General features: G+C 44.0%; 1 long non-coding RNA gene across 1 annotated transcript; it reads left to right on the forward strand.

Moving 5' to 3' along the window:
• Positions 1-212: 212 nt before the first annotated feature.
• On the forward strand, positions 213-15,495 carry LOC309333889. The gene is made up of 3 exons (XR_014152759.1): positions 213-372; positions 6,727-6,792; positions 14,795-15,495. It is a non-coding gene; the product is annotated as an uncharacterized lncRNA (long non-coding RNA).
• The last annotated feature ends 3,757 nt before the right edge of the window (positions 15,496-19,252 follow it).

Genomic DNA, 19,252 nt, shown 5'->3' on the forward strand with positions numbered 1-19,252 from the left:
GAAAGAGGGAGGGAGGCACGGGCATCCCAACAGCAGAGAAACTATCAGGAAATCTCATGCCTTGTTTTGGGCAGTCTGCAGTTACCTCAGACACCATCTCCTGATCCAATGGAAAGCCTTGCAACCAAGGCGTGGCCCATTACCCCTGTGAAGGAGCCTTATCCAACTAAGTGGCAAACCTGTCTTAATTGGAAGATTTGCCTTTCAGATTTCTGTAGAGAGAGCCGCCTGGTCTAACCGGAAAAGTAGCTGGCTGGGGCGCTTAACAGCAGACCCAAGCGTTGCCTCCAACAGACTCCCCGTCTCTTGCTTTACAATACGCCCATCAGCCGTGGAGAGCCAGGCGCCACAGGGTGCGTCCGAGTGCACCAGGTAACAAGGGTTGTTGTTGGGGTTTATTTGGTTTTTTAAAAAAGCTCTTTATCAGCCATCTTTAGCATTTGCATAGAGAGGAGGTGCAAGATCAGAGTGGCAACTCCAGCAGCAACAGAGGAGGTGGAGGAAGAGAACACCCAAGTGGTGCTTGTTGTACTCACTGTCATGGTGCCAGTTCACACACTTGGAGACAATCAAGTCATCTTCCCAAGGGGGATGACTAACTTTGTGAAAGTCATCATAGGAGTTAATCCAGTGTGTGGTGGGGGAGGGATATATGCAGGGGAAGACTCCTGACTGGGACCCCTGGAGAGCCACTGCCAGTCAATGCAAACCAAAGGAGTGTTCACACATGACATTTAAGAAGTGTGCAATCTGTGCACACAGCTAGCTGAGCTATACTGCATTGCAGGAGGTTGTACAAGATTACCTTTGGGGTTCCCTCCCAACTGTACAACGCTGTGATTCTACATTAGTTATTGGCACATTACGTTCAATGGATGCATACAATATGAACACAGCCGTGGAGCAGTGCAAATCAATAGGTGTGCACGCTTTTACACAAACACATGTACAGTGGTACCTCTGGTTGCGAACGGGATCCGTTCCGGAGCCCTGTTTGCAACCTGAACGGAACGCAACCCGCGTCGGCGCACACGCAGGTCACGATTCGCCGCTTCTGCGCATGTACGTGATGTCATTTTGCGCTTCTGCGCATGCGCGAGTGGTGAAACCCAGAAGTAACCCTTTCCGGTACTTCCGGGTCGCCGTGGGACGCAACCTGAAAAGATGTAACCCACAGCATTCACAACATGAGGTATGACTGTATATGTGCAGAGACAGATGGACTAGATGGACCATTGATCTGCTCCCACAGTCTGCTATTGTGTCCATAAGTGTGGCAAAACTCACCCACCATCCTTGACTTTAGGCAGACCATACACAAACACCCTTCCTGGAAATAAGAGTATTGCACTCACAGAAAAAGATGATATAAGGGTGGAGAAGCCATACCTCTCCAGATGCTGTTGGACTCCAACTCTCATCAGGCGCGGACACCATGGCCAATGGGAAGAGGCCAAAGGAGTTATAGTCAAAGAACATCTGGAGGGCCACAGGTTTCTCAATGCCGGTTGATACATTGCAAATCATGACCCATCCCAAACCTCTGAGAATTGGGTAGGCAGCAGATTTCCATTTAAAAAATTACAATGGGATCTAATTATTCAGAGAGTGGGGAGAAGTCTACATGCATCCTCCTGTTTCTTGAACATTTCCCAGGAGCTCACAAGCACAGGCCATAAAAACAATGTAGTGACATTTCCCCATGGCAAACATTCCCGGATGACACCATGATAGCAAGCAGAAGAACAATTTAAAAGTCTGAAATACAAATTGAATAGATTAAGTCACCGTGTAAGCACATTTGTAAGATGCTATCTCAGGTCTGTAAATAGAAACCAGCCCTTAATCGCCAAAACAGATTCCCTGCTTTTGGCACTGTGCTGTAATAAACATTGTTTTTGCATAAATGTTGTCAGTGACACTAACTTACTATGGAGTGAGCAGAAATGGATGGACTCAATTTGTATTTAGGGACGTATGTCAGTAGAGCATGAGACTCTTCATCCCAGGGTTGTGCACATGAGGCACATGATTCCTGCATTGCAGAGGGTTGGACTAGATTACCCTCACAGTCCCTTCCAACTAATTTACACACACACACACACACACACACACACACACACACACTTGTGTGTTTGTGTGAAGGATCAATTGAACACCCTGGTTCCACTATTGCCAACTTATTCACCCACTCTTGCTGCTGTGCCTTGAACCATGACTTGATTGATGTATGGTGATAAATGCTAGCTGCTCATTGGTGCAGGGCATTCCACTGTTGCAAGGCATAATTACAGGAGCTGGCTGAAAACTTGAGGTACAGGAGTTCATTTATACTTTTGTGCATTGGCTTCTGGTCTGTTTGCTACCACAGTCGAAAGAAAACTAGCACAGCCTTAAACATTGTTTAAAATAAATAAAATGCACCTCCTAGAGCATGGGTGAGGAACCTATAGCCTTCCAGATGCTGCAGGAGTGCCGCCTCTATTAGCCCTGACCACTGGACTTGCTGACTGGGGCCAGGAGTGGCCCAAGCTATTTTGGCACCTGAGGTGAACCACAAAAGGGTGTCCCCTCCCCCCTCCCCTGTGCCAGAGATGAAGAGGGGAGTGAAGATCTATATCTGGAACAAGCAGGGCTTTTTTTTCAGCCAGAACTCACCAGAGCTCAGTTCCGGAACATTTCAGGTGAGCACCATTGCCATTATAAGAGAGCATAGTGAGTTCCAGCACCTCTTTCTCTAGAAAAATAGCACTGGGAACAAGGGCGGGGAATAAAGATTGACATTGGGAATAGGGGACAGGAGACCAGTAGCACCACTGAGAAGCCATTGTGGAGGCAGCATTAGGGTGGGGCTGCCAAAGGGGCAGCAAATCTGGCCTCCAAGGAGTTGTACTGCAGTCATCGTTACCACTACGACAACAGCGGTAGGCAATGCATTCCTTGGAGGCAAGATCTGGCACCCCTGTGTATCCTGCTGCCTGAGGCGGTCACCTCACTTTGCTGGGTGGGCCGGCCCTGGCTAGGGTTGATGGGAGTTGGAATATTACAACGACTGGAGGGTTACCAGGATTTCCTATACGCAGCTCACATCCTTGCAGAAAATTACAACACAGAGAAATCTTTTGCATGTGCTCTTTACTCCTCTGTGCACATGTAGGGAAGATATGGCTGGCTGAACGTGCTCAGAAGCCGCATCTCTCCGTATTATTCGTATTTCACAAGTCTATGTCCTGGCATAGGGAACAGATTCTGGATCTGGGATCTGTGGTGGCAGGTTTGCCTATCTTGTAATGCTCTATTGTCTTTTAGGACCTTCCTTGTCCGACAAGGCTTTCAAGGGCAGGCTTTTACCCCAGCCCATATCTGAGTTATATCAGTAGTGTAATTGTTTTTACATATGAAAATGTTTTTAATTGTTTGTATCTACGGAATTGTTTTTCTATACAGAATCACGTTTTAAAATTGTTTTTGCATATCGAAAAAAATATATTGGAGATGAAAGTGATGGACTATATGGAACTGGCGGAAATGACTGGCAGAATCCGAGACCAAGGTGAAGAGTTGGTGGAAGAAGATTGGAAAAAAATTAAAGTTTATCTACAGAAACATTGCAAAATTAAGGAATGTTAGAAGGTAGTTGGAATGAAGTAATGTGGTTTTAGCAGAAATGATATAAAGGACTAGGTTAAAATTGATTTTTTAATTGGTGAAAGACGAGAATTACAGTATATTAAGATAAATTATTAGGATAAAAACAAAGCAGGAAAGGATTTGCTGAAACATCTAATTGAACTAGAATACAAAAAAGGGAGGTGTGAGGAGGTCAAGGAAATAAGCAAAGGAAAGAAAGTTATGTAAAGGTTTGATCTGTTTTTGGTGTTTTTTTTGTCAATTGTTTGTATTTTTCGGGTTTTTTTCTTTTTCTTTTTTTGTCCTTTTATTTTTTTATCTTTGTAATCTTTAAAATTTGAATAAATATTATTATTTTTTTAAAAAAGAAAAAAATATTGTGTGGTTTTTTAAAATGTGTATTGTATTCCCTTCAATACGCTACAGGGGAAGAGGTTTCGTAAATGGAATCAAGTAAATAAATAAATAAAAACAACTCAGTCAACATATTGCAAGCTGGACACATTCAAATCTTTCCCCTATCTCCAGTTGGGCTCCTGGGTCTATTTTAATAGCTGTGCAGCAGGCAGAAATTCAAGAGGTGATGCTTTTCTCAGCATGAAGATGCAGTGCAAAGGGATCTCTACTTAATCCCATTTAAGTATTGAAAGGAACTCACACAGATTTTTGTAAGTAATATTTACAACTCCCCTATAGGACTGATATTATTTTCTCATAATCCTAACAAAGGGCTGAGGTTAGTGGTGACCCCTCTGTAACCACCCAGAATGTTTTGTGGCTGATGTAAAGATTTTAGTTCACATTATTTGCCACTATGTTTGCTTTTTTTGCCCTTTCTTCCAATGCATTTCTGCCTGTCACAGAGGTATTAAAGGATAGCATTTCCTTTAAGCAGACATGACTTCCCCCAAAGAATTCTGGGAGCTGTAGTTTGTAAGGAGTACTGAAAGTTGTTAGGAGGTCCCTGTCCACCTCACAGAGCTACAGTTCCCAAAATTCCCTGTGAAGAGGGATTGATTGCTTAACAAATCTAGAAATTATAGCTGTGTAAGGGGAATGGGACTTTCCTAACAACTCTCAGCACCCCTTACAAACTACAGCTCCCAGAATTCTTTGGGGGAAGTCATGTCTGCTTAAAGTGGTATCTCAGCACTTTAAAAATATGGTGTGAATGTGGCCTAACTTGGTTCAGTCACCTCAAAAGCTCGACTCCCAAGTAAAAAATTGTTGGATGCAACCCAGATCTGCAAACACGAGGATTTTGAAAGGGCCAAACTGTTTTCAAATTCAGTGCAAAACGAGTCCCTTCCTAAAACCTAGCCTTTACGAAATAAAAATGGAAAAACACGCTATTATTTAAAAGACTCGCTTCGGCTTCCAAAGAAATTATGAGTCTGGAATTAGGTGAGGCAGGGAGGGAGAGCTGGAAACAAAAGTCCGGGCAACGTTTGGTAAAGGCCGAGACCATCCCAGATTGAGTTACTGACGGAATTACAGCTGACACTAAGAACTGTTTGAGATGACTTGAGGAGGGGGCGGGGGCAATGGTAGACAATGGTTTGTATTATTTAGTGGGATAAAGGTGACATTTCGGGGAATGTGGAAGACTAAGGAAGGCAGAGCCTCCTTGTCTGCCCCCTCAGATCCAAACATCAGTTGCTCTTGTACTCAAAGCCAGCAGGGATCCGGGAGGGAAAGACAAGCCGCTGTAATCAGTTTAAGCTTCCAGACAAGCCGGCCCCCAGGTTCTGTTTATGCACTTTCCACCTCGCCAAAGACCTCTTGATTTATCCAGGAGATGAACACTGCCTTCTTTTCTCCCTTCTCTCACCACTCTCTTAAGAAACCTCCCAAATAAGATTAAGGAGGGCTTCCTTTTCAATGAAACACAACTTTAAAACATACACACAAGTCCTCATCAAAATGTGCCACCCTGCTTTCTGTAAGCAAAATCCACATGATGCAGAACAGGGGTGAGGAACCTCCAGCCCAGGAGCCAAATTGAGCCCTCCAGACCTCCATGCATCAGCCTTAGAACTCTGCCCAGGCCACCTCTCCTCTCCCCAGACCACATGTGCATTTGTTAGGCTTGCCATACGTCAGGAAAATTCCTGACATGTCCTGGCTTTCGGGTGCAAAAATGGTGTCATGGGGAAATCCAGAGGTAAAATCACTCTCTTTGGGTTAGGTTTCCCTAAAAAAGCTCAACAACTTTGTAGTTGTCAGGAATTTTACTTTATGAAACATGGCAACCCTAGCATTTGTTTCTCTACCCACCAGTGACATGCACCCCTCAGAAGGTTTCCCAGAAGAGGATGTGGCCCATGAGCTGAAAAACCTTCCCCGAGTGAATGCTAGGCTAGTCTATTTGCATTTAAAGGTTAATCTATTAAATTTGCACTTTCCATAACAATAGGAGAAGCAAAACTATTTTGCAGTGCAGTATTCCAGCTAAGCAGTGTTTATGAAAAATGTGTCTGCTAGGGTAAAGTGTGCATCAAAATGAATATATTCATGAAAATAGCATACAAAAAATGCATTCTATTAAGGGGAAAAATTGCTTGCAAAAATACACATATTAGTCCAAACAGCATACAGAAATGTGTTCATTAGAAATTTGCACTGAAGTGCTGGTTCATCTTATAGAGATTTAAAACAAAAATAAATCACAATTTGTGGCAGAAATGTGGAGAACTGAACAAGAATAAACAAGTTACAGATAGGTAGCCGTGTTGGTCTGCCATAGTCAAAACAAAAAAAATTCCTTCCAGTAGCACCTTAAAGACCAACTAAGTTAGTTCTTGGTATGAGCTTTCGTGTGCATGAGCTTTCGTATCTGAAGAAGTGTGCATGCACACGAAAGCTCATACCAAGAACTAACTTAGTTGGTCTTTAAGGTGCTACTGGAAGGAAGAATAAACAAGAAACTGAGAAAACCAAAACTAACAGATCCTTCCATCTCTAATCCAGAGGGTAGGGCCTGATTTAACAGGTTTGAATTATGTGAAAGGGGATCTCAACATTTGGAAGACCTCCCTGGTGGTCCATCAGTGGAGCAGACAGCATCATATGGCAATGGACTCTTTTCCTTTCCAGGTTTTTAAGATCGATGACCACCTAGCAGGGATGTCACAGCAGCAGATTCCATGAACTGGCATAGGGGTAAGACTGGGTGATTTTTGAGATCCTCACCAAAGCTTTGATTCTATTAAATGGCCCCCACAAAATAGCATATCCTCCAACATTTGAATAATGAAAAAAATAGCAGCAATGCAAAATGCCCCTGTTTTGATCATGAGAATCACATTATGAATTTCATTATTAAACATTGCTGAAAGGTATAGTCTGTCTACTAATGTTGCATTCATTTGTTCTGTCATAGCCCCCTGCTCTGCTGTGGGGACAAGCAAGACAATACATGAGATGCATGATCAGATTTCACAGGTCTTTTTTAAAAGGGGAAGGGCTGGAGAAACAGGCATGGGAAAGATTTGTGGTAGCTTCCTTCCTGGACTGCACATAGGATGTGAGGACTGTTTTTTTTGTTGTTGTTGTTGTTGTTGTTGTTGTTTAAAGACAATAGGGTGGAGTGTGGGAGAAGAAACCCCTCTTGTACACCATGGTGTGTGTGGAGGGGGTACTTTTCATTAGGGCCATGGTGCTGGAGGGAATAATTTTTTAATACCCCTTTTTGCTTGCTATGTATCCTGATGAATATAAGAACATACAAAGAGCCTTGTTGGATTGGGTCAATGGCCCATCTAGTCCAGCATCCTCTTCTCATACTGACCACCCTGATGCCTCTATTGGGAAGACCACAAGCAGGACGTGAGTGCAACAGCACTCTGCCCACCTGCAGTTTCCAGCAACTAATATTCAGGGACTTCCTGCCCCAAGCATATTTTAAACAAAATAAATAAGGGGGGGGGGGAACCAAGATTGTGCATTTCAATGATTGCTTATCTTCCATGTATTTGTCCAATCCTCTTTTAAAACCATCCAAGTTGATGGCTTCAGCTGTTTCATGTGGGAGGCAGGCGGCCCAGAAGTGACTTAGATGGCTTTGTTGTGTGGAATGGCAGACTGTTATGTGCACAAGACAATACCTTGCATACGCATCTGTATATGCATCTGTGCACGAGACATTGTGTGTCTAGGAATCCTCAGGAGTTTCTCTCTCTTTCTTATAAACACTGCAGCTCATGGTCATCTAAAGAAGGTGAGTGTTGAAAGAATCAGGATAGATAAAAGAAACTTCTTTTTCACTCAGCACATGGTAAACCTGTGCAACTTTCTCCTGCAGCACGCAGTGATAACCACCAACTTGGATGGCTTTAAAAGAGGGTTGGACAAAGGCATGGAGGAAGACAAAGCTATCAATAGCTACTAGCCATAATGGCTATGGTCTGCCTCCATAGTCAGAGGCAGCAGTGTATCGCAGGAGCATGCTGGTCAGTAATCACACAGTTTAAAGTTGGAGTTAACTCTTTATTAGTGAAAACATGATCCCCACAGACTTGGTTGAGTGTCAGCCTAATGAACAGAGCAGTTCATTCCCAATGGTCTTACTCCATGAAAATCAGTTTCCAGGACTGTTTATTAAATGGGTAAAATCAATTTACACATTACAGACAGCACAGATAATTGTTAATGGAGAATTGACTGAAACCTGTGAGATACAGAAGAGGACAAGGCAAGGGTGTCAATTGTTCCCATTACTTTTCATTCTGGTCTTGGAAGTTTTGCTTAGAGATATTAGACAAAATGAATTATAACAATGAAGATAAAAAAATGAATATGACACCAAAAGATCAGAAGGTTTTGGAGAAAACAGGGTTTCAGAATGAAAAAAAATGAAATACTTGGGTATTACTATGATAAAAATGAACTGCTCGTTATTTCAAGATAATTATGTTATGAAAGGAGCTGAAACTTAAAAAGATATGTAAAGATGAGAGACATTAAAATTGTCATTATTAGGCAGAATTTCAGTGATAAAGATGAATGTTTTTTCCCAGAATGATGTTTTTATTTCAAACATTACCTATTTTGACTAATGACTTACCATTTAAACAATGGCAAAAAGATTTATCTAAGTTTCTATGGCAAGGAGAAAAACCACAAGTCAAAATGAAAATATTTCAAGATGCGAAGGAAAGGGAAGAACTGGGTTTACCTGACCTGAAATAGTACTTTGCGGACTGTTGTTTAGTGTTGATGAAGAAATGGGTGACCCTGAGAACTAGAAGATCATGATTTAAGATTTGGATGGCATGGATATTTGTGGTATGGTAAGATCAAAGCTAATGTAGATTTCAAAACCATTTTGTTAGATATACGATACTGAGAATTAGGAATAGATATAAATCTAGGTTATATGAAAAGATACCTTATGGATTTCAACATAAGAAGCATTTCGTAGAAAACATAAGAAGCATTTCGTATAAAACATGCACTCCACTATTAGAATGGAGTTAGGGAGACGGTAAAATTAAAAAAAAGGAACAAGGGAAGGTTATAGTCTTTAATTGTTTTTTTCCACCTACAACTAACAAAGAGATTTAAGTTGGAGAAAAAGACATTTGGTATAGAACAAAAAAGACAGATTTTTAAATTAAGTTGTGTACAGATAATGAACATGTTATTGAGAAGATTTCAACAAAACAAGCTAAATGGGCAAAAATGGGTATGATAAACAGATGGAACAGTGGGAACATATGTTGACTAAAGGGTTAAAATACACATTTTATTACAAAATGATGTATCATTGGGACTTAACTCCTGATAAGTTATTTAGAATGTATAAAAACATTCCAAATACTTGCTGGAAGTGTCAAGAAGGGACATTTTTTCATGCTTGGTGGATGTGTAAAATAGCTAAACAATATTGGAAACACTGACACTGATACAGGAGATTTTTAAGGTCAATTTTCAACTAAAGCCGGAACTCTTCCTGTTGGGACTTACTGTATACAATTAGAAAAAGACTATGGAACTTTATTTCAAAATATATGCACAAAGATGGAAAGATTATAGCCTCCAGTGGAGGAATGGTTGTTAGAATTACTGGACTTAGTTGAGATGGAGAAATTGATGTGGTTAATCAGAGAAAAATCATTGTCAACATTTACTAAAGATTAGAAGCTTCTTATAGACTTTGTTCATGAAAAAGAAAATGAACTTATGATATGTGGGTTTGAGGATTGAAGATAATGCTGGTTTATAGAAGGGAGATTTATTAGGTGTTATCTTAGAGTGAATGTGTTGAATAATTCTCTATAAAGCTGACAAATGAATAATTGGAAGTTCTCTTTTTCTTTCTTTTTCCTTCTCTCTCTTTTTGCTCTGTGTTTTTATTTAGATTAAATTTTTATAAAATTCATAAAAATATATCCAATATTAATCATTGTATTTTTTTCCAAATTTCAATAAAATTTATTCAGAAAAAATAAACAAAAATCAGTTGCCAAAAAAGACCCTATCTCCTCACAGCCATCTAAATCCCCTTCTCTCCAGGGCTTTCCCCAAGCAATCAGAGACTACGCCTGCATGCAGCCAACTTCTCCTCTGCCCTTTTCATGCCTCTTCTGGTTCTGGGAGACAAGGGGAGAGGGGAGCTTGTCGCAGCAGGAGGGGGAGACGCCTGTGACTCTTCACCAGCCTGACTCATTTCTGCCTCTTGGCCTCCCTCCTCCCACTCTCCTGCTTCAGCTTCTGGCTCTCATTCTGGACTTCTTTCTGCCACAGATTCTCCCAGCTTACTAAGCCCTGTTACCTCTTCAGCTTCTGACATCTCCTCTTCCTAGTCTTCTCCCTCTGGACCATTTATCGTTGTCCCACTACTACTCCCTGGGCTCTGAGCCTTCCTCCCTTGTGGTTCCCTGGCTTGCTCCTCCTTCTGCATCAAACCACTCTATGACACAGTGCTTCTGAATCCCAGCTGGTGGAAACAACAGGAGGAGGGGGTTTTGTGCTCAGCTCTTGCTTGCAGGTTTCCCATAAAACGCATCTCATTGGCCACCGGGAGCAGGATGCTGGACTAGATGGGGCCATTGCTTGATGAAGCAGTGCTGTTCTTATGAATCACAGTCCTGAGGGGCAAAAATACTAGCAACTCAAGTTAGAAACATTTTTCAAAAGTCATTGCTAAGCAGTGATTTAGCAGCAGCTACCAAAATACATAGGTGGTCTACAAAGGGACAGCTGCAATGTATAGGGCAGCAAGATATTCCCTGGCCCTTTCTTTGAGAGTCCAAAGGGTTGAGGTTTGCAGTCAGCAGTCTGTAATTTTATAAAGAAGCTTGTTCAAAGTACTTTTGGTTATTTTCCTTATTTTGATGGGGTGGTGGTCCCCAAAGCACACCCCATTTTGTCCTGTAATTGATTTTCATTAGAGCTCTCCTTTTACTGTCAGCACCTAATTATCAACCCATAATTGACCCCACCTTGCTATAAAAGCTAATGGCCAGCTCTGATTCCACCTCGCAGCTCTTTCGAACTTTGGCTTGTCCAGTCACCAGCTGTTCTCAGTGGCAGATCCCAAAGAGGCAGCCTGACTCGTGATTCAAATTGGCAAGGTTTCCAAGGATGAGTTGCTGTTGGAAAAACAAGCAGGGGCAGGGAGAGAGATTATGGTCTGGATTTAGCAAAATGACAGTTTTACAAAGGTGAGACCTCCTCTTGTCCAAGACATCCCCTCCCACAAAGAAATGCATAAGGGACATTTCGCTGCTTTAGAGAGATACAAGTGTCTTTGAGACAGAGGTCCACTGGCAGGAGAAGCTAACGAGAAATATAGTTTGCCCTTCTGTGCTACTCAGTCCCCATGTTTGTTTTTCCTGGGGCCGCCACTGTTGGTGGAAAGGAAGGGGAGCAAAAGGGAAGGAGCAAATGAAATAGTTAAGAAGGGAAGGGAAGGGAGGAAGAGCAAAAAGAAAAGGGATGGAAGGAAAAGGAAAAAAAGGAAGAGGAGAATGGGAGAAGGGAGGTAGGGAGGGTAAAGAAAAGCGGAAGGAAGGAATGAAGGGGTAGCAAAGAAAGACAGAAAATGTAAGTGAGAAAGAAAGAAAGAAAGAAAGAAAGAAAGAAAGAAAGAAAGAAAGAAAGAAAGTCTTTATATATGGAACTGTTTGCAGCACAATTGTGAGCACATCTTACTCATCTAGAGAAGCGACATTGAGCAAAGCCAGCGGAGAGACACGCTCCACCTAAGTACCACTGTCAATATTAAATTTATCACAGGAGACCCTTGAAATGGCTCCATTCCAGGGATGAGGTGAATTAGCTTTGCTTGGGAAAGCAGCTATTTTCCTAATAAATCTATCAGGTGCAGGTAGTAAAATGTTCTTAGCCGTGTCCGATGTGTCTCCTGCCTGTAATTAGCTATTAAAACATTACCAGCCTTGTGCTGTGTTAGCGGGTGAGGTTTATTGCATTGCGGATAGGGATGCAGGAGGAACAATTCCCTCCATGCCCTTCCTGGAAATGCTTCTCAACGAGCAAACTGCTACTTTGGGCCATTTCCAGCAGCAGGGGCAGGGGGTTGTGCCTCCTTATAAAATGGGACTCAGCTCGGTATCCTTTAACATGGAAGCATGCAAGGATTTCTGACAAACTGTCCCTCAGTTAAACAGACTGGAAGCAATGGGGGGGGGAGGCGTGGACGATCCCATAGAACAGGGCTGGGGAATCTTGTTCAGCCCAAGAGCAAGATGCCTTTCTGGGCAACATTCTGCAGGTCAGAGGTAAAACTGGGCAGAGCAACAAATGTGAGTTTTACCTTTTGTAGAGTAGGCTAGTTTCTACTAGACACTTGCACCCTCTCTGTCCTCCTTCCAGACCAGCACAATCACATCTGAGGGATGCATTCCAGCCAAGCAACAACACTCAAAGAGGGTGCAAAGCTAGACCTGTAAGGGGACCTGGCTTGGGAAAGAGGGTGTGGCTGGTGAGAGGCATGGGGAGTGCGAAGTGCTGAATATAGGGCCTTGGAGGGCTGAATTGCCCCACCCCAGGCCAGAGGTTTCCCACTTCTGCTGCAGAATAAGCTGGACCAGAAGAACATGGGCACGCAACTCCCTCTGCCCATACCCTGTTAAGTCCCAGGAGACACCATATAAGGAAAGTAGGGCCTGTTCATTCTCACTAAGGCCAACTTTGCACCATACATTTAAAATGTTATGACACCACTTTAAACCGAATTCTGGGTGCTGTAACAACAACAACAACAACAACAACAACAACAACAACAACAACAACAATTTATTATTTATACCCCGCCCATCTGGCTGGGCTTCCCCAGCCACCCTGGGCAGCTTCCAACAAAATGTTAAAATACAGTAATGCATCAAACACTAAAAGTTTCCCTAAACAGGGCTGCCTTCAGATGTCTTCTAAAAGTCTGGTAGTTGTTGTTCTCTTTGACATCTGGTGGGAGGGCGTTCCACAGGGCGGGTGCCACAACCAAGAAGGCTCTCTGCCTGGTTCCCTGTAACTTGGCTTCTCGCAATGAGGGAACTGTCAGAAGGCCCTCGGCGCTGGACCTCAGTGTCCGGGCTGGATGATGGGGGTGGAGATGCTCCTTCAGGTATACTGGACTGAGGCCATTTAGGGCTTTAAAGGTCAGCACCAACACTTTGAATTGTGCTCGGAAACGTACTGGGAGCCAATGTAGGTATTTGAAAACCAGTGTTTTGTGGTATTGGTGGCCGCTCCCAGTCACCAGTCTAGCTGCCACATTCTGGATTAGTTGTAGTTTCCGGGTCACCTTCAAAGGTAGCCCCACATAGATCGCATTGCAGTAGTCCAAGCGGGAGATAACCAGAGCATGCACCACTCTGGCGAGACAGTCTGTGGGCAGGTAGGGTCTCAGCCTGCGTACCAGGTGGAGCTGGTAAACAGCTGCCTTGGACACAGAATTGACCTGCGCCTCCATGGGCAGCTGTGAGTCCAAAATGACTTCCAGGCTGTTCACCTGGTCCTTCAGGGGCACAGTTACCTCACTGAGGACCAGGGAGTCCTCCATACCCGCCCACCTCCTGTCCCCCCAAAACAGTACTTCTGTCTTGTCAGGATTCAACCTCAATCTGTTAGCCGCCATCCATCCTCCAACTGCCTTTGTTAATCCTTTGTTAAGGCTGCAGAGAGTTATTAGAAGTCATGCTGTTGTTTCATCTCTGGCTGCAGTTCTCCAAGAGGGAAAAAGAGGCCATTCCCAACCCTCCCACTCCCCTATGGTCCTGTAACTTGGGATGCTACAGATTGGACCTGGAACCTTCCCCGTGATGCTCTCCTTCTGAGCTGTGGCCTTTCCTAGCCAGAAGGCAAGGGCGCTACTGAAGGCTGCCCAAAGCCCTTTCCCAGTGGAAGGCAGGGACACCAACAGTAGGTGGCGCCAGAGTCAGTGGCAGGCAGAGCTGACTCATCAGAGTTTTGTCCCCATCCTCCTCCCTGCTGAGTTGCCATGTGTCCAGATTTTCCTGGATATTTCACCTGGACACTGCTGCCAACAGCAGTATTCCTGATATGTCCAGGAAATTCCGGACGTATGGCAATTCCTATGGCCTATTGGTACCACTTCCCCAGCTACATCAGGAATGCTTTTCTGTGACCAGGGAGGGACCAGGTTGCTGAATTTTGTCAAGCAAACATTGGTGGCTACATTTGGAGGTTCCATGAGGACTCCAAAGAACTGGCTTGGGCCACCATTGCGCCTGACATATAAAGCACTCTTAGACCACTTTAATCATTCATGACTTCCCCTTCAAGGACTGCTGGGAACTGTAGTTTGTTAAGGGTGCCGACAGTTGTTAAGAGACACCCTATTCCCCCACAGAGCTACTATTCCCAGGATGGTTTAACAATCAATCCTTCCCATGAGACTCTGGAAACTGTAGCTCTGTGAGGGAATAGGGGCCTCAGCACCCTGAATGAACTATAGTTTCTCAGCACCCTGAATGAACTATAGTTCCCAGAATTCTTTGGGGGAAAGCTATGACTGTTTAAAGAGGCATCAAGGTGCATTAAATGTGTGGCCTTACTTCTTTCTTTTACAGTCCTAGTTTCTGCCCCACTTTGCCACCAGCAACTCAAATCCTTTTTTGCTTTGATTTCTTCCTACACTTTCCTCTCCTCCCCTCTTTCCTCCTCTCCTCTCTGTTCACAGGCAAGAACCGTATGGACAGACAGCAGGAAAGGATCCCTGCTACCGCCTGGGAGCCGTAGGAGACCTTTCTTCATGTCTTCTGTTTGCCAGTATTTTGACATTGTTAAGTTAAAACAAGCTCGCTCCGCACTTGAGGCCAGGCCTGAAACATTCTCCTTTGATCTGAAGGTCACGGCAGCCATTCTGCCAGCCTCCTAACCCTGCTGGGCTGCCCTGTGGTTTTACTTTCAAACTGTACAGCGAGAGCTGGGGGGAGCCCAGGCAGAATCCGTCCAGACAAGGAAACCCAAGAGCAGCAAGGAGCGGCCTTAATTGCCACCGCCAAGGATTCGAGTGTGGGAAACACCTCTTGGAGCGAGGGGCAGGGAAGCTTTTCCAGCCCGAGGTCCACATTCCTTTCGGAACAACCTTCTGGGGAATGCATGTTAGCAGTGGGTGGGACCAGAAGCAAAAGTGGGTGGAGCAACAGATGTGAATTTGACCCTTTTTTTACAGTAGGCAAAGCTCTCTCTGTTCCCCATCTAAGAAAGGAATGAGCATAATCGGCATTTAAAGTCATATTTCAGCCAATCAAGGAGGGTGCAAAGGAGGGCTTAGAGCAGGGGTCAGCAAGCTTTTTCAGCAGGGGGATGGTCCACTGTCCCTCAGACCTTGTGTGGGGGCTGGACTATTTGTTTTGGAGGAGGGATGAACGAATTCCTATTCCCACAAATAATCCAGAGATGCATTTTAAATCAAAGCACACATTCTACTCATGTAAAAACATCAGGCAGGCCCCACAAATAACCCAGAGATGCATTTTAAATAAAAGGACACATTCTACTCATGTAAAAACACACTGATTCCCGGACTGTCCATGGCCAGATTGAGAAGGCGATTGGGCAGAGTGCAGAGGGCGAGATAGAAAGGTATTGTGGGTCACATTTAGGGTTCCCCATTCTCCAGCACTAGAGCTTGTGGACATTCAGTGAAGCTGAATGTTGAGAACAGATGAAAGAAATGACACAAAATTACACTACAGAACTTTCTCCCAAAGGAGGCAATGATGGCTACCAACTTGGATGGCTTTAAAAGAGGATTATACAAATTCATGGAGAAGGCTACTAACCATATGACGATGTTCTAACTTGAAAGCAGGTTCAAATGATGTAAAAATGTGATGGTTTTTTCCCCCCCTGGGGGGTGAGAATAGAGGTGGGGGAGGGAAGTTCAGTTTGGTTTGCATTTAAAGATGAACCAACCTAATTTGGCACTTTTTGAAACATTATGCAAACCAACCTTCAAAATTGGCACTTCTCCAGTTTTTAAGTTGTTCAATTTTTCAGTTTTGCTCCAACCAAATAACATATACAGATATGGATATGCTAGAGGAAATTGTGCACAAAAGTTCATATATTCATGAAAATAACATATAAGCACACACTATGTTAGGGTAAAAATGGATTTACCAAAGCTTCTCTATTAGACAAAAATACATACAAAATGTGTAAATATGCACCAAAATACAGACCACCTGGTTTTTGGCACTCGAAGTGTTTATTTTTAGGCCCCACCTTATTCCTTTGATCATGTTGTTTTAAACTGTTTTAATATTGTGGTTTAATGTTTTATCCAAGGCTTTTTTTCAGCTGGAACTCACCAGAACGCTTTGGTGAGTTCCGGCACCTCTTTTGTGCGTTCTGGTACCTCTCTAGGTGGCTGTGGGCAGCACAGCACTCTGTGTTGCGTGATGGAGGCTGCAGGTGACATGGAGATTGTTGCAGTGCGGCAGCAACACTGCAGTGTGGCGGCAACACTCAACAACTTTGTGTGGGTGCCCTGCTTTTATCCTGCCTTGGGACCTTTGGGTGAAGTAACAGGTAAGGAGAAGGAGGAGGAGGGAAATTTCCACAAGGACTTGTTAAAAAAAAAGTCACAAACTGACGTAGAAATTTGGAGAACTGAAGTTAAGTTTGGAAAAATGAGCAAGGGAAACTGAATTTGACAGGTTCATCCATCCTTAGTGCAGAATGTTCCCTTTCTCATACATAAGTACCATCAAAGGTCTTACAAAGAATAGAATCTGACTATAAATGAGCCACAACCCCCAGCAAAGTTCCTGTTCCCAAACTCTTCTCCACCAGGTCGTGGAGCAGCTCTTTGGTAAAATGAGATGGGCCTGCTTTCCTCCCGTGTTTATTTATCTAAAATTATTTAACTTGGTCACCCTACCGAGATCAATCTGCCATTGACAGAGGCAACCTACCCCGCTGGCTCCCTCACTCTCTCTTTGAGGGACTCAGCCAAGTCTGGCCCGCTTCTGTGTGAAAGAGCACTACCTAACACACACACACCCCATCACCTCATCCACCTTCCAAACGCAACCTTACAAATTCAGTGCATATGTTGGAGGCTGGTGCCATCTGATCCAGATTAGAGCCAGGCCCACGCTGGGATCCTCTTGCCGGCTCTTGGTTCTAGCTGTGGTTGGCCACTAATGCACTTACACAGATTTCCTAATGAGAAGGCATCTCACATTTTGATATATTATTATGTCTGAACTTCTTTTTTCTATACCTCTTTGAAAGAAGCAGTGGTGGGGAGAGGGGCGTTTTCCCACTCCGCAAAAGCTGAAGCACCAATCAAGTCTCAAAAGGTATAAGCCAACTTTCTGTGTACAAATATCCTTTGAAAAGGTAGCCCTTTCTCACCCCAGTTTAAAGGGAAGGGTTTGATTTCAAGCATGGCTCTTCCCTAGAACCCATGTCCAGTATCAGAGCCTATGGGCCAATTCACATATTACGTTGTTCAGCTGTACAGTGGACCCTCCGGATACTAACTTAATTTGTCCCGGGGGTCCGTACTTACCCCGAAAAGTCCGTATCCAGAGGTGCTGCTTCTGCGCATGTGCGCGGTGAGATAGCGCGCTTCTGCACACACACGCACGGTGAAACCCGGAAGTATACACTTCCGGGTTTGCCGCGTTCGTAACTCGAAATTGCATTACCCGAAGGTTACATAACCCGAGGTACCACTGTACTCCTGAAGTTGTCTGCACTCCTAAATATGCCATGTGCAATAAACACATTGTTGCTCTGTTGGTACAGTGGTACCTCGGGTTAAGTACTTAATTCGTTCCGGAGGTCCGTTCTTAACCTGAAACTGTTCTTAACCTGAAGCACCACTTTAGCTAATGGGGCCTCCTGCTGCTGCCGCGCTGCCAGAGCACAATTTCTGTTCTCATCCTGAAGCAAAGTTCTTAACCCAAGGTATTATTTCTGGGTTAGCAGAGTCTGTAACCTGAAGTGTATGTAACCTGAAGCGTGTGTAACCTGAGGTACCACTGTATTTGCCTCTGACCCTGTCCACCACTGGTATGTGGCCCTCTGGAAGTTGCCCAGAAGAGAAAGAGGCCCCCAGGCTCAAAAAGGTTTCCTGCCCTTATCTCATAATAAGCCACAGTTCCTTGCTGGTGTCCACAGACTTGCAACATAATGTGTGACAAGGAATCATCTCTGCAAGAGGCTGAAGTAGGAACCCTGTGCAAAGAGCCCAGCGGACATACCTGCTGGTGACAGCTGCGGTGAGTAACAGTGTTTCAGTCTGAGCCTGGAAAAGCACATAGAGATGAAAGAGGAAGTGGGAAAGAGCGGCCCTTTTTTCCAAATTCTTCCTTCAACTCTATGTACATCCTGTTCTCAAAAGCGGACAGCCAGATGCCCCAACGAAGAGCCTGCAAACAGGACTTGAGCACAGCAGCCCAGTCCCCACCTGTGATCCTCAGCAGCTGGAATTCAGAGGCATGCAGCCTCCAACAGTGGAGGAATAAAATATCCATTGTGGCTAGTAGCCATTGATAATGCCGCTAGAATATGTCACAAGCAGCAATATACCCTGAATTGCAGCCTCTCACAGGGCACAGCCAAACATGAGATCCAATCAAAGTAGGCACTCCTGTAACACCCAGAGGGCACAGAACGTGTGGAGCCAGTAGCCACAATGATAAACATTGTGTGTGTTGCAATGTGCTTTTAGGAATGTTTCTCTGTTTCTAGGAAAAGCCAGGCATGAATAATCTGTTCTGTGCTTGTTTATTTCTTGAAGCCATTCTAGGCCATTGACTCCCATCCTGAAGAAGCACACTGGAGAAAAATCACAGTACGTGACTACTCAGAAATTAATCCCAGTGAATGTGACAGCCTAGCTGTGATCCCGTGTCCCCATCTTCCTCCTCCCCATTACAGAGTTCTACAAGGGGCAATACTGAGACTAAGGGAGCTGACTGGCAGGGCCATCCCCTGTTTATAGGTAAGAAGGCTGATCAGCTTGGAGAAGGGATGGATGAAGCTGTCGATTTCAGGTTCTCATTTTACCAATATTTTGCATATTTCCACATCAGTTTGTGATATTTTCAAAGTCCTAATGAAAATACACCAGCATTTAAGAGCAAATTTCTTCTAATATATTTACATATGTATG

This window comes from Podarcis erhardii, assembly GCF_964252035.2.
Source record: "Podarcis erhardii genome assembly, chromosome: Z".
Lineage (NCBI taxonomy): Eukaryota > Metazoa > Chordata > Lepidosauria > Squamata > Lacertidae > Podarcis > Podarcis erhardii.